The sequence below is a fragment of the Acinonyx jubatus genome, chromosome B2 (genome assembly GCF_027475565.1).
Source record: "Acinonyx jubatus isolate Ajub_Pintada_27869175 chromosome B2, VMU_Ajub_asm_v1.0, whole genome shotgun sequence".
NCBI lineage: Eukaryota > Metazoa > Chordata > Mammalia > Carnivora > Felidae > Acinonyx > Acinonyx jubatus.
In genome coordinates this window covers 135945823-135973553 of record NC_069385.1, presented here as the reverse complement: position 1 = coordinate 135973553, position 27731 = coordinate 135945823, and positions in this window count along the sequence as shown.

Here is a 27731-nt window from a genome sequence, read left to right as displayed (position 1 = left end):
GGCTCAAACTCATGAATCGCAAGATCACGACCTGAGCTGAAGCTGCATGCTCAACCGACTGAGCCACCAGGCGCCCCATTTTTTTAAGGTGTTATTTTTAAGTATCTCTACACCCAACATAGTAAGGCTTGAACTCAAGCCTAAGATCAAGAGTCTCCCGCTCCACCAACGGAGCCAGCCAGGTGCCCCGCCCTCGATTACCTTTTAGCTAAGCAAGGGGGTGTCTGTGCTGTGGCCAAGACCACTTGCTGAGCCTGGATTAGCACTCTGGGGAAGCTGAATCTCAGTTACTTAAGATCACTGAACAAGCCACTTGGCTTAAAAAGGTGACCCCTTCAACAGAGTCTTTCTTTGACTTAATCGATTTTGACTGGTTTCAGTGTTGGGGGCCATGAAGTGCACTCCAAACATTGGGAATTATCCTGCTAATAATAATCACAGTAGTCCCCTGTTGCACTGTACTCTCTCAAAAGCTTTATAGTTTTTTTTATGTTTATTTGTTTTTGAGAAAGAGAGAGAGACAGAATGTGAGTAGGGGACGGGCAGGGAGATGAGGGAGAGACAGAACACGAAGCAGGCCCCAGGCTCCAAGCTGTCAGCACAGAGCCTGCCGTGGGGCTTGAACCCACAAACCGCAGGATCATGACCTGAGCTGAAGTCGGACGCTCAACTGACCGAGCCACCCAGGTGTCCCTCCAAAGCTTTAAATGTATGTTTGCAGCAACCAACCACCAAGCAAATGATGCCTCTAAAACTGGAATATCAAAAAGGGAATGGAGAGAATAACCGACTTAAGAACAGTGAGCCCAAAGTTGCAACTTGTGAATACTACACAGATTCCACAAAAAATGTCATGACCTGTGAATATCACACAGAAGATCAGCACACACACACACACAAAATCAGCAGGTGAGACTTCAGAGCAGTATCTGGGACTGGCGCTAATGTCTTAGATTTTGATCACATCTCTCAGTTAAGAAGAGACACTGATCGAAGTGGGAGAATTGTTTAAAAAGAGAAACGACAGGTCCAAAATGGAGTCCCTTGTGCTAAACCCCATATCAGGAAACCAAGACTTAATACCTAACCTACTTGCATAGGGTGTCTGGGTGGCTCAGTTGGTTAAGCGTCCCACTCTTGATTTTGGCTCAGGTCATGATCTCATGGTTCACGAGTTTGAGCCCCACGTCTAGCTGTGTGCTGATAGCTGGAGGCTGCTTGGGATTCTGTCTCTTCCTCTCTCTCTCTCTGCCTCTCCCCTGCTAGTGGGTGTGCTCCCTCTCTCTCTCAAAATAAATAAGCTTAAAAAAAAACCACAAAAAATGAAAACCCAACCTCCTTACAGTTTCAGCCTCTCCCAAGAATGTGGCCTTTACCAGTCAATCTAGAATTACCTGGTCAGCACTAGGGAGGTAATCTGCCTGATAGACACCCCTGTCTTCCCCCAAAGGATGGTGACCTCAATTGAAACAATCCACTCTTTGCTAGAATAACTTCCTTGCCCTGCTTCCTCCTGCCTGTAGAAGCTTTCTCGTTTGTACCGCTCCTTTGGTGCAACCCTCTATCTGCTGAGACAGAATTCTGCCTGATTCATGAATCTTGAAGAAAGCCAATTACATCTTCAAATGGATTCAGTTGAATTTTGTTTTTTAACATCTCCATAACCAATCTCCGTTCCTAAATATCTTTCTTTTTCCTTTAACTGAAGATGATATTTAAGGTGGTGGCTTTGGCCATGTTGGGGAGTTTTACTTAGTTTTCCTGGGTATGTCCCATGGATATGTGAGGTTTATATGGTATTCAATTTCTTTTTCTCTTGTTAATCTGTTTCTTACTGTGGTGGGGGTAGGGAGTTCTCAGTCACAGAACCTAGAAGGGCAGGGGAGAAATGATTTTCCCTTCCTTATCCTAGTTTGTGGATTTCAGCTGGAATTTATCCTGGCCAGAGAACAATGTTATCCATCTCTAGAATAAATAGGTGCCTCTTGGCTCAGTTCTGGAGAGCAAGGAATGAGAGCAAAGGGGAGAAGAGCAAGCAGACCCCTTAGAGGTGGCATCACCCACCCCCTTCTACCCTTTCTTGATAGATCCAGTAACATCCAACCCATTGGAATTGGGACTCTCCCTTAAGCATCAGGCTACCTTGATCAACAAAGGTGTTACTAGAATTCCTTTCTGTGGGAGCTGGGCAAAACCCCTTGCCCTTTCTACCACGGGGTTCTCACTCTCCCCATTTCCATTCAATCACAACTTTGTCTCAGATATATTACAATTAATCACATCTTAACTTGGAAGTGGCCCGGATATTCTCATACATTTCAGGTAGATGGAGACACATCCCAGGCTCCCTGGTGAGGACTTCGTAGGTTGCCCAGTTTTATCAGCAACAAATTTTCTTTTTCTGATTAGTTTTTGTCATTGTAACCCCTCACTGCCAAATTAGTAAATCCTTTTGTGCAATATTTAGAACATCCAGAAAGGTGTAAAGAAGCAAAACAAACCTCCCATAATTCCACTAGAAATAAAAGGTTGGCATAAGTGCATAGGTTTTTTCTACGCATGATTTTCCCACTCATAAAACCACCAACCAACGCGATTTAAAACTCTCCTGGAGTGCGGGTCACTCGCACGGATTACTGCTGTCATCCCGTCCTCTAGCAAACACTCAGGCCTGCCCCTCACTCTGGCAGTGGAGGCAGGCACATGACTCAAACAGGTCCGATTGGCGTTCTCCCCTGGGAATGATATGTGGACTCTGGGAGAAGGGGCTTTCTTTTTCTCCTAGGACTGTGGCACGGCTAGGACCCGGAGTGCCCGACAGTATTAGGGGACATTTTTCTTTTTTTTTTTATGTTTATTTTTGAGAGAGAAAGAGGCTGTGTGAGTGGGGGAGGGGCAGAGAGAGAAGGAGACAGGGAATCTGAAGCAGGATCCGGGCTCTGAGCTGTGAGCACAGAGCCTGACGTGGGGCTCGTAGTCACAAGTCCCGAGACTTGTGAGAACATGACCCGAGCTGAACTTGGGCATGAGCTGAAGTTGGGCGTTCACACAACTGAGCCGCCCAGGCACCCCAGGGGACATTTTTCTTAAGATAGAAGCTTATTGTGAGAGAGAAACCAATACACAAAGTAAAGAATAGCCAAGAAAAGAAGAGAGAGGAGAGAAAGAGCAAGAATTGTTGATCAGGAGAAGCACCTGCATCTGTTCAGGATGGGCCTGAAAAGTCCATGGACTTCCCAGTTTACAGGAGCCAAAAAACTCTTTTTTTAAAAAGCTAATTTTAACTAGGTTTATTTCTTTCCTTTTTTTAATGTTTATTTATTTTTGAGAGAGAGGGAGTTTGAGTGGGGAAGGGGCAGAGAGAGGAGGACAGAGAATCTGAAGCAGGCTCTGCGCTGACAGCAGCGAGCCGGATGTGGGACTTGAACTCATGAACCGTGAGATCGTAACCTGAGCTGAAGCCGGACACTCAACCGACTGAGCCACCCAGCTGCCCCTTTAACTGGGTTTCTAATATTTGAACCAGTGAATTATAATTAGTGCAGTGCTTGTGAACATCATCTCATTTAATTCTTTAACAATTCTGTGAACTGGATTTTGGTCATGTTTTATAGATAAGGAGCCTAAAATTTAGGGAGGTTACATATCTTGCTTAAAATCACTTGGGCTGAGGGGGACCTGGGTGGCTCAGTCGGTTAAGCGTCTGACTTCAGCTCAGGTCATGATCTCACAGTTTGTGAGTTTGAGCCCCGCATCAGGCTCTGTGCTGACAGCTTGGAGCCTGGAGCCTACTTGGGATTCTTTATCTCCCTCTCTCTGTTTCTCCCCCACTCACACTCTGTCTCTCTCTGTCTCAAAAATAAATAAAGATTTTAAAAAGTTAAAAAAAAATCATTTGGGCTGAGAGTTTATTTAATGCTAAGCCTGGATTCTTATTCTTGTTATGTTACAGCTCCACTTTTTTTTTCTTTAAGATTTTATTTTTAAGTCATCTCTACACCCAAGGTGGGGCCTCAAACCTGCAACCCTGAGATCAAGAGTCGCATGCTCTACTGACTGAGCCAGCCAGATGCCACACAGCTCCACTTTTTAAAAATTAAGTTTTTAAAAAGTTTTAGTTTGGTCGCTTAAATTTGTTTGCAGCTGCTTAGTTCAGGATGTCAACTAGTCCCTAGTGTAATGACACCTGCTTTTTACTTTATCAAAGGGTGCCAAGGGTGGGACAAGACATCTCGAGAATCTGCCTCTCCTTCTGGAATTCTGACATCGCTCTCTTCATTGTCTTCCTCAGAAAGACAGGGATAGCATGGCGGTGTTATGACTTCCCAAGGGCTTTGGTGACAAAGTGCCACAGACTAGATGGCTGAAAACCGTAGAAATGTATTCTCCCACGGTTCTGGAAGCTAGGCATCCAATATCAAGGTGACAGCAAGGTCGTGCTTCCTCTGAAGGCTCTAGAGAAGAGTCCTTCTTGTTTTTTTTCTAGCTTCTGGTGGCCCCAGGTGTTTCTTGGCTTGCGGTAGCATAACTCCCAGGTTTGCCTCTATCATCACATGGACTTCTTCCTCTGTGTCTGTCATGGTTCCACTTTTATTAAGATGTCCATTTTTTTTTTCCCTGTAGAAGGCCTGGCATCAATGTAGGAACTGGAAGATGGAAAAAAAAACCTTTTCGCTCTTCTTTCTTAGGTCTAGTACTTAGAGCATGTGAATTCAAAATCAAGATGAACATAAGAATAAGTTCGTTTATGCACGTAACACACATACATGTGGGAAGACTCAGCGGTAACGCAGAGGGTGGTTAGAATAAGGAGGTTATAGGGGCGCCTGGCTGGCTCAGTTGGTAAAGCATGTGACTCTTGATCTTGAGATCGTGTGTTCGAGTCCCACATTGGGCGTACAGCTCGCTTAAATAGATAAAAGTTTAAAAAAAGAATATGGGGCTTATATAGCATCTTAACAAAGGGTGACAAATTTATGGAGAAGTGATGTGACAAAAGAAAAGGGTTTGGGCTCCTAGGGTGGTAAATTTGTGGGAAGGTAAGTATGTGTGGGAAACTAATCAAAGATAAGGGTTATTTTAGTAAAGTTTGTACAGACCCATCTCCCTACTGACTTTCTGTCTCTAGGGACGATGGTCGTTTCCCTCCTGCTCGTATGGGAAAGGGGGGGGGGGCACCTTCACAAAGGGAAATTTATCACCTGCTTTTAGGCAGATAGAGAGAGGGCAAAGAGCTTTTTCTGTGTTTGCTACGGCTTAACTGATTTCAGCTCAAAACCTTTTGCCGACATTGCCTATTTTGAGGGGGCATATTCTCATCCCCTTCAAAACAATCACGTGATCAGGGCTCCTGGGTGGCTCAGTTAAACATCCGACTTCGGCTCAGGTCATGATCTCACGGCTCGTGGGTTTGCGTCCCACGTCGGGCTCTGTACTGACGGCTCAGAGCCGGGAGCCTGCTTCAGATTTTGTGTCTCCCTCTCTCTCTGCCCCTCCCCCGCTCATGCTCTGTCTCTCTGTCTCTCTCTCTCAAAAATAAATAAACAATAAAAAAATAAAAAAATAAAACAATCACGTGATGAAACCCAACAATTACTACTATGCTTCTGTTTATAGAATCATCAACTTCTGGGGCACCGGGGTGGCTCAGTCGGTTGAGAGTCCAACCCCTGATTTTGGCTCAGGCCATGATCTCACAATTTGTGAGATCGAGCCCCGAGTTGGGCTCTGTGCTGAACATGGACCCTGCTTGTGATTCTCTCTCTCCCTCTCTCTCTGCCCCTCTCCCACTTTCTCTCTCCCTCAAAATAAATACATGAACGTAAAAAAAAAAAAATGCTACTCATTTGGCCCTTGTCTCATATCCTCCATGGCCCCTCCTCACTACACACAGATTAAAATCTAAACATGGCATACACATCTTCAGGTTCTGCCTGCCTTTCCAAACTCATTCCCTACCTGTCCACTCCTCTCTTTTGTTGCTCTTGTACTAGTAAACTCCTGTATTGCCTCTGTGAACATCACACTATTTTATGTCTCGGTGGCTTTGCCCACGCAAGCTTCCCCCTGACAAACCCTTACTCAGGAATCAGCTCCTCCCAGAAGCCTTCTCCAAACCCCAGCTTGCCCAAACCACCCCTCCTTCGTAGGACTGCGCGTCCATTCGAGGTAGCCACATTCATTTCTACGACGCCAGGCCTGGCCCAGTGTCTGCCACATAGAAGACACTCTATAATGTTTAGTAAATTAAACCGAATGCTTTCACTTTCCTATTGATGGAACAACTAGGAAAGTTATTGTGCCGTCTCTACTCTGTCATACGATAGGTCTAAAAATACTTCCTTTTTGTTACCAAATTTAATTCATATGACTAAAACTTCCCCTCCTGTTTTATAGTTATTAGGTTGTCTCTTACTTAAGAAAATGCAATTTCCTTCTTGAGCCTATAGACTACCTCATCAGGTTTCCCTTTCATGAAGGAATATGTGTCTGTGAAGGGGGATCATGCTTATGTTCCTGGCCACTTCTATTATATATATTTTTTTTCTTTTTTAATGTTTATTTATTTGTGAGAGAGAGAGACAGCCAGACAGACAGAGTGTGAGAGGGGGAAGGGCAGAGAGAGAGGGAGACACAGAATCCGAAGCAGGCTCCGGGCTCCGAGCCGTCAGCACAGGGCCTGATGCGGGGCCCGAACCCACAGATCCCGAGATCGTGACCTGAGCTGAAGTTGGATGCTCAACCGACCGAGCCACCCAGGCGCCCCAGTTCCTGGCCACTTCTAAATGACTTAGAGTGTGATTCAGTCCTACAGAGCACACATCCAGATGAGGAACATCACAAATTAGTAAAGAGTTTCACTATTTTTGATTATTATTATGAGTATATTATTTCTTCCAGTATTTCTTGGAAAGTTGTGGTTAAGAGCAGCAGTATCCTATTATGAAATCCCCCTTCTTGTCTCTCCACTCTACTGACAACTAGCAGAAGCTAAAATGTAAGAGATGAACTTACCTAACTACTGATAAAAAAGCACCTAAAATCCCTTCTCAAACCCCATCATGCTATCAATTTCTAGAAAATAGTTACCATTCTGAGACTTCAAAACTACGGCAGCAAGAACACAAAAAATAACCACATGGTCTGAATGCCAAAGAAATATTGAAATCTTAGTTTAACTTCAAGTAATTAAATTTTGTTCATATTTTAAGATAACTGCTATTGAAATGCAATCAAAAATTAAAAATAAAGGTAAGATATTTATAATTTCAAGTAAAAACAGAGAAGACACAATAAGTTCAAATCTAGAAATTACAATGCTTGCTTTTGCTACATATATAGGGTGGTAAGACCCCTTTCCCTAACTTAAAACACTCAGAAACTATTCAAAATGGATGAGTTATCACTATCTTACTGTTAACCATCAACATTAGTTCAAATGGGTCAAAAATACAACTTTAAAAATGACATATGAAAGTTCTATAAATTATGGATTATTGAAAAATAATTTTATTATTATTTTTAATTTTTAATATTTATTTATTTTTGATAGAGAAAAGGGAGAGCACGAGCTGGGGAGGGGCAGAGAGAGGGGGAGACACAGAATCCGAAGCAGGTTCCAGGCTCTGAGCTGTGCGCACAGAGCCCAACGTGGGGCTTGAACTCATGAACTGTGAAATCATGACCTGAGCTGAAGTCAGATGTTCAACTGACTGAGCCACCCAGGCGCCCCCAAAATAATTTTAGAATGAAGAAAATGTTTCTAAATATGCTACAAAGGTTCAGGCAAATTTGGAGAAATTTTTGCAAACTATGTGACAAACATAAAGTTAATATTAATAACATACAAAGGACTCTTTACATATCAATAAGAACAAACAGAAAGAAAAAATGGCAAGGGATGTAAGCAGGAAATTCACAAAATAATAAAAGAAATAACCAATAATAATCACAAGTATATAGGAGTGCCTGGGTGGCTCAGTCAGTAAGTGTCTGACTTCAGCTTGGGTCACGATCTCACGGTCTGTGAGTTCGAGCCCCGCGTCGGACTCTGTGCCGACAGCTCGGAGCCTGGAGCCTGGAGCCTGCTTCGGATTCTGTGTCTCCCTCTCTCTCTGCTCCTCACCCCACTCACATTCTGTCTCTCTCTCAAAAATAAATAAACATTAAAAAAAATTTAATAATCACATGTATATACTTATTAGTGAAAGGACTTTAATAATTAAAGACTGTGGGGCACTTGGTTGGCTCAGTTGGTTAAGCATCTGACTTCACCTCGGGTCATGATCTCATGGTTCGTGGGTTTGAGCCCCACGTCAGGCTCTGTGCTGACAGCTCAGAGCCTGGAGCCTGCTTCGGACTCTGTGTCTCCTTCTCTCTGCCCCTCCCCCACTGGTGATCTGACTCTCTCTCCCTCTGTCAAAATTAAATAAACATTAAAAAAAAAACTTAAAAAAAAGGAAATAGTTCTATAAGACTCGTTAGTAAAAACAGCTACCCCTGATCATCTCTGCCCATTCTTGTTCTCCAGACACTTGAGCACTTTCAGTTGAGTATTTCAGCATTCGTCTCCCTGATTTTAAGTAGTAAGTTTTATGTTTACTTCTTGAGTTCTTGGTTTAAAAATGTTTTTTTTCTAACACTTATTTATTTTTGAGACAGAGAGAGACAGAGCATGAACGGGGGAGGGTCAGAGAGAGGGAGACACAGAATCCGAAACAGGCTCCAGGCTCCGAGCTGTCAGCACAGAGCCCGACGCGGGGCTCGAACTCACGGACCGCGAGATCGTGACCTGAGCTGAAGTCGGACGCTTAACCGACTGAGCCACCCAGGCGCCCCGAGTTCTTGGTTTTAGATATTATCAGTTGATTTCCCAATAGGTGGGGGACACCACAGCTCTCTCAGGCCTATCCCAGGACAGACCCACACGTGTTGCCCTTATTCTCCTAATCTGGTTTTTAACCATCATTTAGTGTGGATCAATACTAAGTGTGATTTTTAGTAGTATGTAAATCATGCCTTAACCACAGGGTATAATGTGATCAACTTTTATTCTTTGCACAAAATCTGCTTCCTCTGTTAATAATTGCCTTTTCTTCCCCTCTGCATTTTCTGTGTACTCACCCCACGTCACTGCAAATCTTCTCTCGTTTGCGTACGTCAGCAGCTTGAGGGAGCCTTACCTGAACCCATGCGACGAAATCGGGCAGCGTCCCGAACGTGCTGTTGCGGATACCGATCACACAGCAAGGTTCTCTCAGAGGAAAGAACAGTGTTGCAGTCCTGATTCCTAATCCTCCACTTGCCAGCTCGGAGGTTACTTCACATCAGTGAGTCTCAGTTTCTTCATCTGAAAGGTGGTGATAACAGCAGTATCTGCAAGGCCATTTTACTGTATAATCTCAATGACAAAATAAATAGCAGTGTTCAGCATGAAATAAATACTTGTTAAGGACTGTTATTTTAATTATTCTATGAGAGTAAAAGTAGTAGGACTTTAGACTAATATCCATGCAGACACTTTTTAGCTTTTGCCTTAATTTTTTTCCTGATTAAGCAATACATATTCATCAACAGAAAATTTGAAAACGACACTATAACGTTTCAAGAAGCACAAAAGAGAACTTTTTACAATCCCATTCTATAGAGACAACTGGCTTATTTTGTACCAGTTCTGTTTTTTTTTTCTTCTTTTAATTCACATGCCTCCTTGTGCAGCTCTAGCATTTTGAATTCTGCTTTTTTGTTGTTGTTGCTTAACATTTAAAACATATCCCATGTCATTTAAAATCTTTAGGAATATATTTGTAAATGAAGATTCCATAGTCGTCCAGTGTTTTGCTACAGGGTAACCAATCATTCCCATTTGCCTGCGTCTGAGAGGGTTCGTGGACACGGGACTTTTATCAGAGAGTCCTGCGCAAACCGGATTCACCTGGTTATCCTACCTTACACACCCTTTCAATTGGATAATTAGGGTTTTCTTCCCCATTTTTTAAATCTTTATAAACAGCACTGATGTAAATTTTTATACCATTTACTGGTCTTTCAAATTGTTTTTCTAATAACGTACTGAGGGCAAAAGATCCTATCCCTTGGCCTGGATTTTTCTGCTTAACCTATAGGGTCTGGAGCAGTTATATAAATGCTCAACAGATATGGAAACATCCAATTGACTGTGTAGTGTTGGGGTTGAACTGTATCCCCTCAAATGATCTGCTGAAGTCCTAACCCCTGGTACTTGTGAATGTACCTTCTCTGGAATCGGTGTTAGGGTTACATTAATACATTGTAGATGTACGTTAAGATGAGGTCATACTGGAGGAGCCTGGGCGGCTCAGTCAGCTAAGCATCTGACTCTTGATTTCGGCTCAGGTCATGCTCTCACGGTTCATGGAATTGAGCCCCACGTTGGGTTCTGCCCTGACAATACGGAGCCTGCTTGGGATTCTCTCTCTCTCCCTCTCTCTCTACCCCTCCCCTGCTTGTGTTCTCTCTCTTTCTCTCAAAGATAAATAAACAAACACTTAAAACAAAGATTTATAACAACAACAACAACAAAAAAAGATGAGGTCATACTGGATTGGGTGGGCCCTAAATCCAATATGTCTGGTGTCTATATAAGAAGAGAAAAAGAGAAACAGATACACAGAACACCACATGAAGACACATACACCCAGAGGGAAGATGGCCATGTGATGACTAAGGCAAGTCAAATGTCTGAGTCCATTCGGGCTGCTGTAACAAAATATCATGGACTGGGTAGCTTACAGATAACAGAAATATATTTGTTAGTCCTGGAGGCTGGAAGTTAGAGGTGAGGGTGCCAGCACAGTCTGGCTGAGGGCTCTTTCCCAGCTCACAGACTTCTCGCTGAATTCTCATGTGGTGGAAGGAGCCAGGGATCTCTCTGGAGCCTCTCTTATAAGGCAGAAATCCCATTCGTGAGGGTTCCACTCTCATGATTTAAGGACCTCCCCCAAACCCCGCCTACTAATAATATCACCTTCGAGGTGAGGATTTCGGCATACATGGACTTTGCGGGGGGACACAAACACTAAGATCATGGCACTGGAGAACACCAAGGAATGTGGGCGGCTGCCAGAAGCTAGGAGAGCACAGCCCCACGGACACCTCCGTCTCAAACTTCTAGCTTCTGGACTGGACCTGTGAGAGAATAAATGTCTATTGTTTCAAGCCATGCAGTTTGTGGTAGTTCATTATGGAAATTCTAGAAAACTAATAAAAAAGAAAGTAGGCACCTGGGTGGCTCAGTCAGTCAAGCGTCCAACTTTGACTCAGGTCGTGATCTCATGGTTCGTGGGTTCAAGCCCTGTGTTGGGCTCTATGCTGACAGCTCAGGGCCTGGACCCTGCTTCAAATACTGTGTCTCCCTCTGTCTCTCTCTCTCTCTCTCTGTCCCTCCCTGCTTGCCCTCTCTCTTTCTCTCTCTCAAAAATAAATATTAAAAAGAAAAAAAAAGGTGGGCACTTGGCTGGTTTTAGTTGGTAGAGCAAGTAACTTTTGATCTCGGGGTCACGAGTTTGAGCTGCATGTTGGGGGTACAGTTTATTTAAAACAAAACAAAACACTAATATAGTTTGGGTGCTTTGGGTGAAAATAGAAAGGTGCAAGGTCATAAGCCCAGCAAAATGCATGCGACTATGTCGAAGCAGGATGCTTCCAAATTAATTGGTGTCTTTGTCTGGGCTGCTATCACAGAATGCCATAGACTGGGTGGCTTATAAACAACAGAAATGTATTTCTCACAGTTCTGGAGGCTGGGAAGTCCAAGGTCAAGGTACCGGCAGATTTGTGTCTGAGAGGGTCCTGCTTCTTGTTTCTTGTCACTGTGTCCTCTTTACATGGTAGAAGGGGGTAAGGAGGCTCTCTGGGGTGTTTTTTTTTTTTTTTTTAATGTTTTTATTTATCTTTGAGAAAGAGAGAGAGAGGCAGAGCACAAACTGGGGAGGGGCAGAAAGAGAGGGAGGCACAGAAGTTGAAGCAGGCTCCAGGCCCTGAGCTGTCAACACGGAGTCTGACGGGGCTCGTGAATCATGAGATCATGACCCAAGGGAAGTTGCTCAACTGAACTGAGCCACCCAGGTGCCCCCTCTGGGACACCAACCCCGTTCATGTGGGCTTCACCCTCCAAACAGCCCCACCTCTTAAAATCATCCCTTTGTGGGGAATAGGTTTAGGTTTTAAGATATGAATGTGGGCAGGGACACACACATTCAGTCTATAATTGTTGGTGTTTTCCATTTCCTCCTTTGCTCATAGCCTTTGCTCTGCCTTCATTTCTGAAGTGGCTTTCCCTGAAATGAGGACAAAAACTAATCCATTTCTTTTACTAGACTTTCTAATATTCCAAAATGATTTATGACTTTTTCCTCTGGATGTTCCCTTACATTAATTATGAAGACTCCCTCAATATTGCTAGTCTTATGGGTTCATATTTCATTAGTGACCATAAACTAATGAGTCCTATGGGTATTGGTCCTGTTCTGGAAGCTTTTCTCAAGGTAGCAGTGACAGTCCTTTCTATTCTGATAAATCCTATCAGCACCCTCTTGCTTACCCTGAGCACATTTGAGATTCCTCAAGCTCACATCTTGTGTATGGATCCTCATTAAACAGAAGACAATATCTTGAGCCCATGTTTAAGACTTCATTGACAACATGTTATTGAAGTGGACGGCAAGGGGCCGTGTTTCCTCATACTCATACTCGCTCCCAAATTCATTACTGGGAAAAGCCCCACCCTTCCCCACCCCACTCTCAGGCTTGGAGACCACCTAGGTTCTCCCATTTTGATATTTTAATCTGGATACTTCTCTGACATTTATATATACAGAAATACCACAAAACAAAAACATAATTTGACCTCACTTTTGTTGTCTGCCTGAATTTTTTTAGTAGAATATTAATGCTAGAAGGTGTTTTAAGAGGTTTGGTCAAGACCTCTGCTCCAGGGGCACCTGGCTGGCCCAGTTAAAAGAGCATACTGACTCTTGATCTCAGGGTCATGAGTTTGAGTCCCACGTTGGGCATAGAGATTACTTACAAATAAATAAATAAATAAGCTTGAAAAAAGAAAAGACCTTTGCTCCAGAACATCTGAAAACATAAACCATGTGGAAGTCCGGCCTATCTATTTTTGTGCTCTCTAGCAATGTATAGAGAATACAGGACTTTCCTTAGTTGTCTAGTCTGGTGTTAAATGACCATTATAGTTAGATCTTCACTGAGCCTTCTTATCATCTTTATGAAATTAAAACATTTTGTTGTTGTTAAAACAGTGTTAAAAAATACTGTTCTGTAACTTCAAAATAGCAGAACTGGTGGTTAAAGTTTGGGGAGAAGGCAGAAGAAACAAAATACTCAGGAGACATGTTAGTTTGGTTTTCCGTTTCCAGAGGACAGTCATAGATTAGAGCTTCGATTGTTTAAGAATTCTTGCCATTCTTTGAAACAGCACGTGTTAAACATAAATGATTCTTAGAGACAAAGAAAACATTGTAGGAGGATTGGATGCCAAGAGTACATGGCCTTCTCCGGCGAGGTCAATTATGTTTTAAAAGTAACAGAATATTCTGTAACATATGTTCTTCTAATGTACTCCCTGACAGAGTCAATCCAGGATGTGCAGAGAATTTTTTAAAAGCAGCTGTATTGTAGTTTGTTAGCAAATGGATTACGTAAATTCTTTCATCCAATCAGCATTGTTGGGGAAGATGCCTTAGTCTCTGCTGATCAAAATAATAACATCAGTCAGCAGCACTTTATGTGATGATCAAAATACTGCTTCTTTCCCAAGAGGAACAGATAAGCAGCTCTTCCATACATAGACCAACACTATCTTCCAAGCTGAACTCAAAGGTAAGATCCCCTCTGTGTCCCGTAGACACAACACCTCTCCAGCCAGCCCCACCTAATACTTTAGCCTGCATATTCTAAGTAAAGGAATATTCTTCTAGTTAACCACAATATCGTTATTACATCCATTTAATAATTATCATCTAAAATACAGCCTATATTTAGGGGTGCCTGGGTGGCTCAATCGGCTAAGCGTCTGACTTTGGCTCAGGTCATGATCTCACGGTTCGTGAGTTCGAGCCCCGTGTTGGGCTCTGTGCTGACAGCTCAGAGCCTGAAGCCTGCTTCGGATTCTTTGTCTGTCTCTCTCTCCCCTCCTCCACTCACCTCTGTCTCTCTCTGTTTCTCAAAAACTAAAGAAACATTAAAAAAAATTTTTAATTTTTAATTTAATTTTTAAACACAGCCCGTATTTAAAATTTAATTTTTAAATACAGCCCGTATTTAAAATTTCCCGATTGTTCCCAAAATGTCTTTTACACCTTCTATTTTTTCCTGATCGAGAATTCTGTTGAGGTTCACACACACGATTAGTCGGATTTTTTATCAAAATCAAAGTTTTCATTTTAAACAAATCGTTTAAGTCTACGATGATGAATCTTTCTGTAAACACCTTGACTTTTCCTGAAAAAGGAGCTCCTGGGGTTTAGAAACAAAAGCATGAATGTATTATAGTGGAAAGAGAACTGGGCTAAGCATTTAGCATGTTGGATTCCAGGCCTCATCCTGCCACACTAATCATCTGTACAAGGTCAACAAAGTGATTTTGTTCTCCTGGGCCGTATTTTGCCACCTGTAAAAGCTGCGTGGTGTGATAAGAGAGTAGGAGCCTGAAGACCCAGCTTTGGTCTCGGTTCTGCACTAGTTATGTGCCCTCGAGCACGCACCTTGTTTTCCCGTTCATTGGAACTGGTCTGAGAAATTTGCCTTCAGTGCTTAACAAGGGCCCATGTGACTAAGACTGGTTTGGTCCTTGCCTTCACAGAGCTTAGAGGGCATTCAGGAGGTCTTATACGCACAGTCATATCAGTGAATCATTGATTTCAGTTCTGGGAATTACCCTGAAAGCAGTCCTGTTGACACAGAACCCCAGGGAGACCTCATCAGATGGGGGTGGCGGGGGTGAAGGGAAGGGAGGGGAAAACCCCAGGCAGGCTTCTCTGAGGAAGTGACTTTTAAGTTGAGATAAGAGGGATGAGCGGGCATTGACCAGGTAAGTATGGAAGAGTTTTCCATCTTTGAGAATCAGTTCTTCATTTCCTTTTTTTTTTTCCAATGTAGGAATAGTAAAACATATGCGACAAAGATCAAAGATTGCTAGGGATCCATCCCCTGGTAGATGCTCTATCCTTCTTCCTTGTCAGAGAACTCCACCGTCACAGTGACAACACTGTCAGCAACTTTCGCCATTTCTCATGGCCTTGTGATTAATTCTGGCCACTGGAAGTATCTCTTCTGGAATGCGTCCTTCCAGAGAGGTGATAAGCCAGCCTCTCCTCACCTTCCCCTACCCTGTGGCTTGCAACAAGGACTTGGTAGTGAGCCATCTTTGGCCATGTGAGCAGGGCAACATCTGGGAGGGGCAGAATGGCAACTGTGGCCTCCCCACCATCCCTAACTGCCTATAGTTGTATTTATGTCTGAGAGAGATAAACTGTTGTCTTCTTTGAGCCTTTTGGACTGGAGGAGGTGAGCTCGATCTCTGTTATATGCAGCTGAACTTAAATCCTAAGCAATACAGTGTGCCTGTCAAACACTGAGACTGAAGATAATGAAAATGAATTCTCATCACCCACATGCCTCACAGTTGCATTTAAGACATCATGATAACTAGAGCTCAACAGCAGACTTCAAGTCTGCTGAAGTGACCAGTCCCTAAAAGATCAGGGCCACGCCAACCTTTACTATGATCATTCTACCTTCACCAGTGTATTTGGGGACATCACTCACTGGTGGGCCAGTTCCTATTGATGACTTTTTGTGTTGCTCTGTTAACACCTAAGGTCACTTCAAACTCCACCTCTGTAGGGGCACCTGAGTGGCTTAGTTAGTTGAGTGTCCGACTTCGGCTCAGGTCGTGATCTCACAGTTGGGGAGTTTGAGCCCCGTGTCAGGCTCTGTGCTGACAGCTCAGAGCCTGGAGCCTGCTTCACATTCCATGTCTCCCTCTCTCTCTGCCCCTCCCCTGCTCACGCTCTGTCTCTCTCTCTCAAAAATAAATAAACATTAAAAAAAAAAAAAAGACTCTTATAGAGGGGTGCCTGGCTGGATTAGTTGGTAGAACATGTAACTTGACCTCAGGGTCATGAGTTCCAGCCCCGCATTGGGTGCAGAGTTTATTTAAAACAAAAACAAAAACAAAAACAAAAACAAAAACAAAAACAAAAAACCACTCTATAGAGATGAATAGATTATGGGTTACGCTGTCATAAAATCACTCATATCTGATTGGGCCCCAAGTTTACCTGGAACCATTTTCGCCACAGCTGAAGGGATTCATCCTGTGTTACCAAGAAAGCAAGCTGGAGACTGGAATGTAGCAGAATCCATATTGGATTTGTGCTCCAGTTTAGCTGATTCTGAAAAGAAGTCAGTCAGATAAAAGCGATTCATTAGAAAATATATTCTGCTGGGGCACGTAGTTGGTTCAGCCAGTTGGGCATCTGACTCCTGATCTCAGATGAGGTCATGATCTCAACAGTTTGTGGCTTTAAGCCCTGCAGTGGGCTTTGCCCTGCCCACGTGGAGTCTGCTTGGGATTCTCTCTGTCTCTCTCTCAAAATAAATAAACTTAAAAAAAAAAAAAAAGATACTCTGAGCAAAAGATTTTTATTAAATAGCCTATTATCTATGGACCATAGTCCACCAAATGGTCCATTACTGTGGAGTGAGGGGGGCAACCATGGGGGGAGCATAAGACGGGGGTCACTGCAATGTGTGTGCATTCTCCAGTACTCATTTCCACTGGGGCCTGAACTCTTCTCTGTGAAGACATAGCTTTTGAATATTTGCTTAAAACTACATTACAGTGGAGTCTTTAAGAATAGCAGTGAAGAGGGCGCCTGGGTGGCTCAGTCGGTTAACTGTCCAGTTTGGCTCAGGTCATGGTCTCACGGTTTGTGGGTTGGAGCCCTGCATCGGGCTCTGTACTATCAGCTCAGAGCCTGGAGCCGGCTTCAGATTCTGTGTCTCCCTCTCTCTCTGCCCCTCCCCTGCTCGCACTCTGTCTCTGTCTCTCTCAAAAACATTTTAAAAATGAGCACTGAAGGGAGGGATTTTCTCGAGTTCACTTTTAGCCCCCATGGTGTGTGAGGTCCTTAGAGGTCTAGCTCCTGTCTCCTTTTACAGTTTCAATCTATCTCTCTGCCCACTACCTCCCTACACTCCAGCCCTACTGGTCGCTAGAACTCTCTGTGCCTTTGCGTAAGTTGCTCACTGTTCTTGGAATGCTTGACTTTTCCTTTCCGCCTTAATTCTTTTTTGTTCCTCAAGACTTAACGTAGCATATACTACAGAGAATGCAAAGCCGTCTTGATGAGACACTTGGACTCGCATGTTCATTGAGGCACTTCTCACAATAGACGGGAAATAGAAGCAACCCAAGTGTCCACGGACAGACGAATGAGTAACATGTGGTACACACACACACAGTGGAAGATCATTCCGCCTCAAAAGGAAGGAAATTCTGACAGGTTACAACATGGATGGACCTTGAGGACATCCTGTAAGTAAGCTGGTCCCCAAAAGGACAAATACGGTAGGATTCTCCTTGGTTGAGGACGTATTTAGGGTAGTCAAATTCAAAGAGTCAGTGGGGTACCTGGGTGGCTCAGTTGGTTAAACATCCATAATCAGCTCAGGCCGTAATCTTGCGGTTCGTGGGTTTGAGCCCCCCCATTGGGCTCTGTGCTGACAGCATGGAGCCTGCTTGGGATTCTCTCTCTCTCTCTCTCTCTCTCTCTCTCTTTGCCTCCCCCTCTCAAAAATAAACATTAAAAACAAAAAATTCAGAGTCAGAAGGTAGAATGGCGTGGGCCATGGGCTGGGGAAGGGAAGATGGAGTGTTAAGTGTTTCATGGGTACTGAGCTTCGGTCTGGGATGATCAAAAAGTTCTGGAGATGGGGCGCCTGGCTGGCTCCGTCAGTAAAGCATGCGACGCTTGACCTCAGGATTGTGAGTTCAAGCTCTACTTTAGACATAGAGATTGCTGAAAAATAAAAGCTTTTTTTTTAGACATTATTTGTAGTGTAATCTTTCTTACTAATCTGTTTTTGTTAACACTTCATGAAGTGAATAGTCTCCATTTGGAGAGCTGTCAGTCGGTCTTTTTAGATCGTAAGTTCCTTAAAGATAGGAGCTGTCTCTTTTATCTGTGTGTCTTCATAGCCTAGCAAGGTATCTGGGGCATGGGCTCATCAAAAAATGAAATGAAAGCGAAGGGGATAATTCCTGGAACTCCAGGGTTGGGAAAGAAATTTTGGAGCCTAAGAAAAACATTGTGTCCACCCTCCCAATAACGGAGATCATGTATATAAAGAACATGGCACAATTGCTGCACTTAATAGGCAGTCAATAAATGTTAGTTCTTTCCTCTTTCCCCTCATTTTACAGAGAAGGGAGTTGAGGCCCACAGAGGTGAAGTAATTGGCTTGGAGTTAAATAGCTTAGTGATGGAAGAGACAAGTGCTGCATCTTCTGGTCCAGTGAATCCTTTTTTTTCTGTAACATTGGCAACATAGGATGTGGGAATGACCTTTGACCCCAACAGTAATAGGTTTACAAATAACTTTTTATTATTCAAATGTACATAACAGCAGAGAGGACAGCAATAAGAGCCCTAGGTACCCATCACTCAGCTTCAGCAATTACCAACTCTGGCAACCTTTTGTCATCTGTATCTACCTCTCCAATGGAGTATTTTAAAGCTAATCCTCAACCTTTATCAAATTCTAAGTATAGTTTTCATGAAACTTTTTCACGTGTTGACTTTTCAGAAAGGGTCAACTCAGTTGGAAAAGATTTCCATAAGGTGAAGCCTCAATGCTTCTATTAAATGATATTGCAAATCAGGTCCTTAAAACACCTATGACATTTGCAGGCCTTTAGAATCTGCCAAAGTGCACGTGCCAAAACGTAAGTAACGTGATGTGCCTCGATCTCTAGAGATCGGTAGGTTTCCCCCGACGCTTATCTCACTGCTCGGGGTTCATGTCTCCATAATGCCTTACCGTTGCCAACCTAAGTCATCCTCTGCATTTACCCCCTAATGGCAACTTCTGTGCTTTTCTTTGTATACTCTCACTTCCTGGAATGCCATCTTTCTTCCAAAATCTATCAATCCTTCAAGACCCATTTCAAGAATATTCCCCTACCTAAAACCTTTTTAGAAGATCTCACCACTTCGGGGCGCCTGGGTGGCTCAGTCAGTTAAGTGTCTGACTTCGGCTCAGGTCATGATCTCGTGGTTCATGAGTTCGAGCCCCGCGTCAGGCTCTGTGCTGATGGCTCAGAGCCTGGAGCCTGTTTCAGATTCTGTGTCTCCCTCTCTCTCTGACCCTCCCCCGTTCATGGTCTGTCTCTCTCTGTCTCAAAAATAAATAAACATTAAAAAAAAAAATTAAAAAAAAAAAAAGATCTCACCACTTGGACGGACATGGTGCTCATAGTCACAGCACAGTTTTGCACTTAATTCTTATGTGTTGCATGTGTGTTTGTTGTGCCTCCTTAACAAGTCTAGGTTCCTCGATGGGAAGGATTTGGTCAAAACGCTTTTTTGGTATTTCCGCTTATTCTTCCCACGCCCCTCCCATGGGGGGTCTTGGTCTTGCCCCAAGCATCAGATTTAAAATCTCATCTGCTCTCTTGATCCAGCTTCTGATCTTCAAGAAGACAGTGAACAGAGGACTCTACAAGGATGTGAAGAGCAGAGTCTGGACTGTGGAAAACTTTACCGGAAACGTTTGGTCAGTGGGTAAATTGCAATGGGGGGGGGGAGAACAAGATGGAGGGGGTACATACAGATTGAAAAACACCTGACAGCCAGTGGCTGTATATGAACATTATATGGATTCTAATCCAGGCAAACAAATTGAACAAAATTTATGACACTTGGAAATAAACACTCCATGAATAGTTTGTGAAGGGCTTTAAAATTTACCATTTGCAAACTATATACACCTGACAAAATTTACCTTCTTAACCATTTGTAAGTATACAGTTCAGCCGTACTCAATACATTCTCATTGTTGTGTTACTGTCACCATCATGCAACCACACAACTCCATTTGTCTCGCAAAATTGAAACTGTACCCATTAAACAGTAATCCCCACTCTCTCCTTCCCCCAGCCCTTGGCAACCACCATCCCACTTTTTGTCTCTATGGATTTAGTGCTCTAGGAACCTCATATAAGTGGAATCATACAGTGTTTGTCCTTTTGTGACTGGCTTATTTCGCTCAGCATAATGTCCTCATGGTTCATTCATGTTGTTACGTGTGTCAAAAGGGTATTTTTGTTCGTTTTTGTAGGGATAGCAATTGTTTTGTATTTTGTTAAAAATAAAAAGAACCCTTATCTTTTAGAGAGATACACTGAAATATTTATGAATCAAATGATGGGAAGTCTGGCGTTTTGCTTCAGGATAATATGGTAGGAGGGGGAGTGGACGGGGGTACAGTTGGAGTAAGATTGGCTGTAAGTTATTATTTGTTGCGGCTTGGTGATCGGTACATGGGGTCATTAGAATATTCTGTCATTTTTGATCTGTGTTTGGCATTTTTCATGATGAATTGGTAAAAAATAAAAAAGTATCCACAAGGGAATGCCTTGATCATTTAATACTTCTCTGTCCTCTCTGGCGCTCTTCTCTTTGGCAGTGAGGACACTTGTCATCCAGGAGGAGATGACCTCTGTTCTCTTCCCGGCCAGGCCCACAGCCTGTGCAGAACGGTTTATGCTGGCACTTTGTGCCCAGTGATACACTGCTAAGGTTGCATATAAATCAGGTATCCCTTGGCCACTTTTGTTGATAGATTGATCTGGCTGCACTGTTAAAAGAGTCGGGTAGGTGCTTAGAATCCAGACACACAAAGTCAAGGGATTTGTCCTTGTGCTTGTCCCTGGCATGCTGGGATTTACTCAGCATTACCCAGCCGGCCTCAGGCCTAGCAGGGCCTACACAGCGGAACGAGAGGTGACCCTCCCAGGGTACCCCATCTTGGGCTTGTCAGCTGTCAGGGGCTTTCAGTCCGAGGAGAGGGGAGGGCGGGTAAAAAAGAAAAACAAACCAAAAAAACAAAAAAAACCAAAAAACCCCAGGCTCATTGTATTAAGCTCTGTAAGAGGCTGGCTCATCCTCCAGGGGAATAGAAAGTAAATTGCTTTCCTCTAGGAGTTGAATTAACTCTTTCTGAGCCAATAGACTTAGTTCTGTAATGACTATCCCATGGCCTTAGGATTTCCCCAAAGGGTATTTTTAATGAGCCGTGTCTACCCATTGCTACCAACGCCACAATTTAACAGGATTGACTGGTGAACTCAGCCAACAACAGGTTTGACTAATTTTTCTTCTCGGAATAGACCAGGTGTTCTTGTGAAGAGATCAACTGACGGCTTGTTTCAGAAGCGAGAAGGCGCAGCCCCAGAGCAGGCTGACAGTAGATGAGCCCTCTAATCCTTCTTCATTTTCCCAGCAAGGATTGCGGTTTCTCGTGCCCCGGCCCATCAGCCGGTCCTTTGTTTCCCTATCAAGTCTTAGCTTCTTGTTTCCAATTTGCTACATAATTTCTCCTCGGGTTTGTAGCTTCAGAGAGAAGGAGTAACAGTAAGCAAGTTTTAACTGACAGGTTTTGAAATCTGAAAGTTAAACATCTAGACAGGTTAGCGGTTGCATTGAAAAAGCTTTAAAGAAGATTGCAGTCGAATTGATTTCCAACTTTGCAGGTGGCGGTGTTTATAATGGAACAGCTCTGAAAGTCGAGGAAAAAGTCTACTTTTATTTGCAAAATATCTCATTTCCCCCAGCAGCACAGGAGGTTGGAGGAACCGGGAAAAATAAGGATTAGTATTCTTTTTAATTAAAAGCAATCTTTGGAGGTTTTAAAGACTTCTCCCCACTTTCTTTTAAGTAGGAAAGCAGTGATCTTGCCTGCAACTGGCCTTTTAAAGAAAAGTTGCCTGAGTGAGACAGGAGAATTAACGCCTGAAATAGGTTGGTCAATGTCTCCCATTTGAGAGATAAATTTACTCTGTGAAACTACCGGAATGCCATTTAGTATCTTGGAAGAGATAATTAAACCAAATGTTAGCCTGGCGTCTTGAAAGGGTTAACTCATCTTTCAAGGCCACGTGGTTTATTTCTAGAGGGTGAATTATTTGCTGGCCCACCTCCTCCCATCCCAGGACAGAGGCTTTGTCCCCAACTCCTCCTTCCAGCTGGGGCAGGACTTCCCAAAGAATGCAGGACTTCAGAACCAGGCTCTCTCAGCAAAACTCCCCCAAGGAACCTACAGACCGTTGGATGTTAGTGCACAGATCTGTCCCTGGCCGTGGATGCTGTGCGTGGGTTAATTCTTAACGAAAGCACACATCCTCCAAATCCAGGAGAGTCCCGCGCGGCTCCTCAAAGCTTCAGCTGTGGAGTCGGGCCCCGTCAGGTTTGGATCCTGACCCTAACCAACTCTCACGAGCTTGGTGACCTTGGGCACGTTATTTAGCAACTCTAAACTTTAGTGCCTTTCTCTAGAAGATGGGGTTGACAGGAGTACAAACCTCCCAGGGTGCTAAGGCTTTCCAAGGAGGAAGACTTGATGAGTGCTGGTGGCTCAGGGCCTGGCCCTGGGTGCGTTCTCAATCTTAGTGATCTTAGTGATCGCTGTTACTATTCCAAGATTCCTCACTCTCCGGGCCCTGCCCCCCTACCCGCCACCGCCCCCTCCCCAGGAAACCCTCCATATTCCTCTGTGCAGGCTCCACAGGTTCTGCCCCTACTGTGTTCCCTTCACAGTTTGTAGGTGGCATTGTTACGGCTCTGACCACATCGTGTTACAACTGCTTGCCTACTTGACAGACATAGAAATTAAAGTCACGTGTGTGTCTGGCACGGAGGAGGTAATCAGTGAAGTCAACTTCATCTTATTAAATGTTGTCTCAGTAGGCACAGTCTTATCCAACAAACGCTCACTGGATGTCTACTGTAAGGAATCCGCTCACGTAACCCTTACAACAATCCTAGGAAGTAGATACTGTTACCTTCCCCGTTTTACAATAGAGAAGAAGCTAGCTTGGAGTGGCCAACTAGAAGGGAGGAGAGCTAGGATTTGAACCAAGTCTGTGAGAGCTGCCCCCCACCCCCACCCCCACCCCGTGCTATTGATCTTTGCATTCCCAGCCCCTAGCTCGGTTCCCAACACCTGGTAAATGCTCCATAAGTACTGAATAGACGCAATGGGGTCAGCTGTCATTCTTGGCCCTACCGAGGGAGAGTGGACCCTGGTGAGTCTTAATTTAGTTCAGCCCTCCGTGCTGGTCATTTGGCTGTTTGTTCTCAGATCCAGTCCTCCCACTTCCCCTGTTCTGCCTTGGATCATGCACTGGAGGCTGATGTGCAAATGGCATTTCCCAGACTCCCTTGCCAACTGGCTTCCAGCTAGGTTCAGCCAGTGGGGAGCTGCCCTGTGGGAGGCTGCAATCATGGACGAGGTGTCACCACAGCCAGCAATGCTGCCAAACACAGAGCTGAGCCAAGGGGGAGAAATACTCTGCCTTCTCCTTTTCTCCTGCCCCCATCTCCGTCCAGTGTCTCCCATTGACTGAATGCAGCTGGAAGCCAGCTGAGAAATGGGAGTCTGCACAGGCCAGTTCCCGTGTGATGCAGAACAGAGGGGAAGTGAATGGACCCGAGAGGGGCCCTCCTTCTCCCCAGGTGGAAGTTTCTTCTAATCAGAAGCTTTGCTCAGATACAGAAGGTCCTGAACTGGGAGAGGCTATCTGGAAAAGGAGATGGTGGGCATAGCACTGGGGAGCTGGAAACTTCTCTTGTGGTGTTCTGTCATTGGCATACTTAACTTTTATTAGTTGATTTGGGCTTGTGGGGCAGGTCAGAGAGTATCTTGTCGTGTTTTTAACTTGCGCATTGAAAAAATATGCCCATTTACTCTATGAAAAATGACCACTTATCCTGAAGATGTCGTATTCACTTAAGAATCCCACTAGAGTGGCCACGGGAACATTGTTCACGAATCTGTGGCAGAATGAGACTCGTCGATAGCTCACTTAATAAATATAGATTAAAAGGATATCCGATATCTGCTTTAAACCCACAAAGGAATATAAATTTGCAGCAAGAGATTGAGACTCTAATGAAGGCAGCAGGAGATGGCTTTAAAGACAATTCCCTGTTGCAACGTGATGATGAAAATCAGTCTTAACTGTGCATTTAATTTCTTTTGTGGGTTCAAAGCACATCCCTAAAGTTTTATTCCAGGAAGGTTAATCATGATAGTCTTTGGAGCCTATAAAGCTTCTAATATTGGGCAGAGTTAGTAAAAGATATTTGTGTTTATAATAATGTCTTGCCTATTTTAAGTGAGGTGTTATAAAAAAAATAAATAAAAGAACCTGAAAAAATACCATCTTTGTAGAAATCCTTGAAGAACCTAATGTGGGAAAAGATATGAGATGCATAAATACAGCATTTTGTTTGGGGGGGGGAGAAAAACCTGTCCACAGAACCCTTACTTCCTTCACATAGGTCTGTGCATCGACTAGGGGAACGAATCTTTTTATAAGGGCAGGGAAAGGAGGGAAGGGAGAGGGAAGGGGGGGGGGGTGAACCGGAAGGGAAGGAAAGGGAGAAGGGAAGGAAGGAAGAAAGAGGCAGTGGGCTGGCCATCAGCGGATCTACCTCTGGCTTCAACAGGGTTTGGTGGGAACAGCCCCAGGGAGGCCCCTTCTTCCAGCCTCCGGCCACCCTGCGACCTCCTTTTCAGTTGCAACCCTGGGAACCATCTTGGTCTCCAGCTTAGCTTCTCACTGCCCGTTCACCATGCGCTTCTAGATTCCTCAGAATCATTCCACCCACGTGGGGGCCGCCTGTCCCTGCCTGGTCAACCCGCGTGCCTCCTGCACCCACCTCTCTTGCAGCTTCTGCTTCCACCGTGGCCGCTTCTTGGCAAGGTGGCCAAAGAGAAGCACGAGGGCGTCCGGCGTCTCCGGAAGACGCAAAAAGCAGCTTGGGTCTGCGCTCCTTCCCAGGGCCTGCAGAAGGCGCCCAAGCAGGAGCCCCAGGGTGCAGCGCCTGAAGCGGACCCACGCCCCGCCTCGCCTCTGGGACTTCCGGGAGAACCACTTCCGGGTCGGTAGGTAAAGCTCATCAAGAAGACGGCGCCCCCCCCCCCCCCCCCCGCGCCGAAGCACCTGCGCAGACTGGCGGCCCAGGCCTGGCCTGCTAGCAGCGCTTCTAAGGCTCACCCTCCGGTGCCACGAGTGGCCTTCGTAGCTCAGTGGGGCTTTGAGGGGATCCTCTGCACTCGCCAGGTGCCAGGGCTTGTGCCCGAGCCGCTCCCCGCTGCTACTCGGAGCCCTCTCCCAAGCCATGAACCAAATGGACACAATAAAGCTTTTTTGCAGAGAAGAAGGAAGGAAAGTTAGGGAGGGCAACATCAGAACTCCTTTCTGAATGTGGTGGCAGAGATCTATGCAATGCAAGACATCGTTTCAGAGGCCCATGGCAGGTCCATAAAACTTGTGCACTTTCTTTTTTTCTCATTGATTTTCCTTTTTGGCCTCCTGTGCCTTCCAAGACTGGCTTAAACTGTCAAATGGGCCATGCTTTCTGAGTGTTTACCTTTGATTGCACACATAACCCCACCTCCACGTCTTCTGTTCTTGCTTTCTCTTTCTCTGCCGGCCCTAAGCCCGTTCTCACATAACGCTGTGTATAGGGATCAAATGAGAATTTTTTCATTAAAATTCAGATGCCTCGACCCCAGGTACCCGGGATTCTGATCTAGTGATCCACTGTTAAGATCCGGAAGTCTTGAGTTTTACCGAACGCCCGAGTAGACTGCCGGATAAGACATGACCTTTCACCAGGGCGTTTCCGTTTTATTGGGAGAAGAATACATCTTTAATTATGGAACTACAAGCATCAGAATTTCTATGATGAGTAGAATCCCTGACAAATCCTGTTGTGGGGACTGCGGCTCTCCTTGCTGGACCCCCGGTTCCCCATAGCAGTGGGGGTGCAGTGAGCCCTACTGGTCTAAGGGGATCAGCTGTGCCTGATTTAGAATTCAAGGACTGGGGGAGCCTGTGGCTCTCATTCTTTGGTAGACTACTTTCCAGCTTTCTTAGGTTTTTAAAATTTAAGACAAGCTGAAAAGTAATCAAAACTTGCACTCAGAGCTTGCCCCTATATATGTTACTTCTGAAAGGAGAATTAGGGGGATCAATTCTGCTTTAAAAAAAGCTCCCCCACCAGATTCTCCCATAACAAATGACCACCTTTGAAGGGCACCTGGGTGGCTCAGTCAGTTAAGCCTCACACTTGGGCCCAGGTCATGATTGCCTCATGGGTTCCAGCTCCACATCAGGCTCTGGGCTGACAGCTCAGAGCCTGGAGCCTGCAGCCTGCTTTGGATTCTGTGTCTCCCTCTCTCTCTGCCCCTCCCTTGCTCGTGCTCTGTCTCTCTGTCTCTCAAAACGTAAAATAAAACGTTAAAATAATAATAATAAATTAAAAAAACAAGAGCAAATGTTCCAGGCCTTTGAGCCCTGGAACATTGTTAGGCCTCAAAAGTCTAGCTATTACAATGCACATACTTGTAGGTCAATATCACCTTAAACTGGAGTCAGAGCATAGCATGTTGGTGATAGTTGAAGATGTTTAGAATTGGGATTGAAAAGAATGGGGAGGGGAGGGTGCCCGGCTCGCTCAGTTGGTGGAACATGGGACTCTTGATCTCAGCCACGTGAGTTCAAGCCCCATGTTGGGTGGAGAGATTACTTAAAAAAATAAAATCCTTAAACAAAACAAAACAAAAAGATTGAGGAGTTTTGCCAGAGACTAGTTATCCTCTCAGGGGAGGAAAACATCACCTTTTTTTCCCCTCTTACTTACTCTAATCACTTGTACTGTAGGCAAATAAAAAAATTTAAAGAAAATTTGAAGAAAAAAACCCCCCAAACCCAGTAGGAGTGGCTCTTTGGATGAATTCCAGACACACTGAAATAATTCTTACAACATTGCACGTGAACTCTCCAAAATCTGAATATATTGAGTAGCAGAAATGTATTTTTACTGTATATGTTTTTTATATCAATATATACTAAAATAACAGTATACTTATTTTTGTATGACATAGTACATATTGAAATCAATTTGAAATATCACTTTAAAATACTGAAGGGCACTGTATTAAGTTTGAATCATTGGGTGAAACTATTCAATACAATTTTATTTTATTTTTTATTTTTTTAAGGTTTTTAAAGTTATTTTTTGATGTTTATTTATTTTTGAGAGACAGAGCCAGAGTGTGAGTGGGGGAGGGGCAGAGAGCGAGGGAGACACAGAATCTAAAGCAGGCCCCAGGCTCTGAGCTGTCAGCACAGAGCCTGATGCAGGGCTAGACTCATGAACTGTAAGATCATGACCTGAGCTGAAATCCAGAGTTGGACGTTTAACCAACTGAGTCACCCAGGCCCCACTTCAATATAATTTTACATTCTGAAATTAGAAAGGGGAAACTTTCAGGATAGAAGTATGTATTTGAGTTACAGAAGCTGCGTTAAACAATGCTAAAGCTTTATAAGACTGCAACACGGTCTCCTTTTCAACAATTGTAGAAGTCAC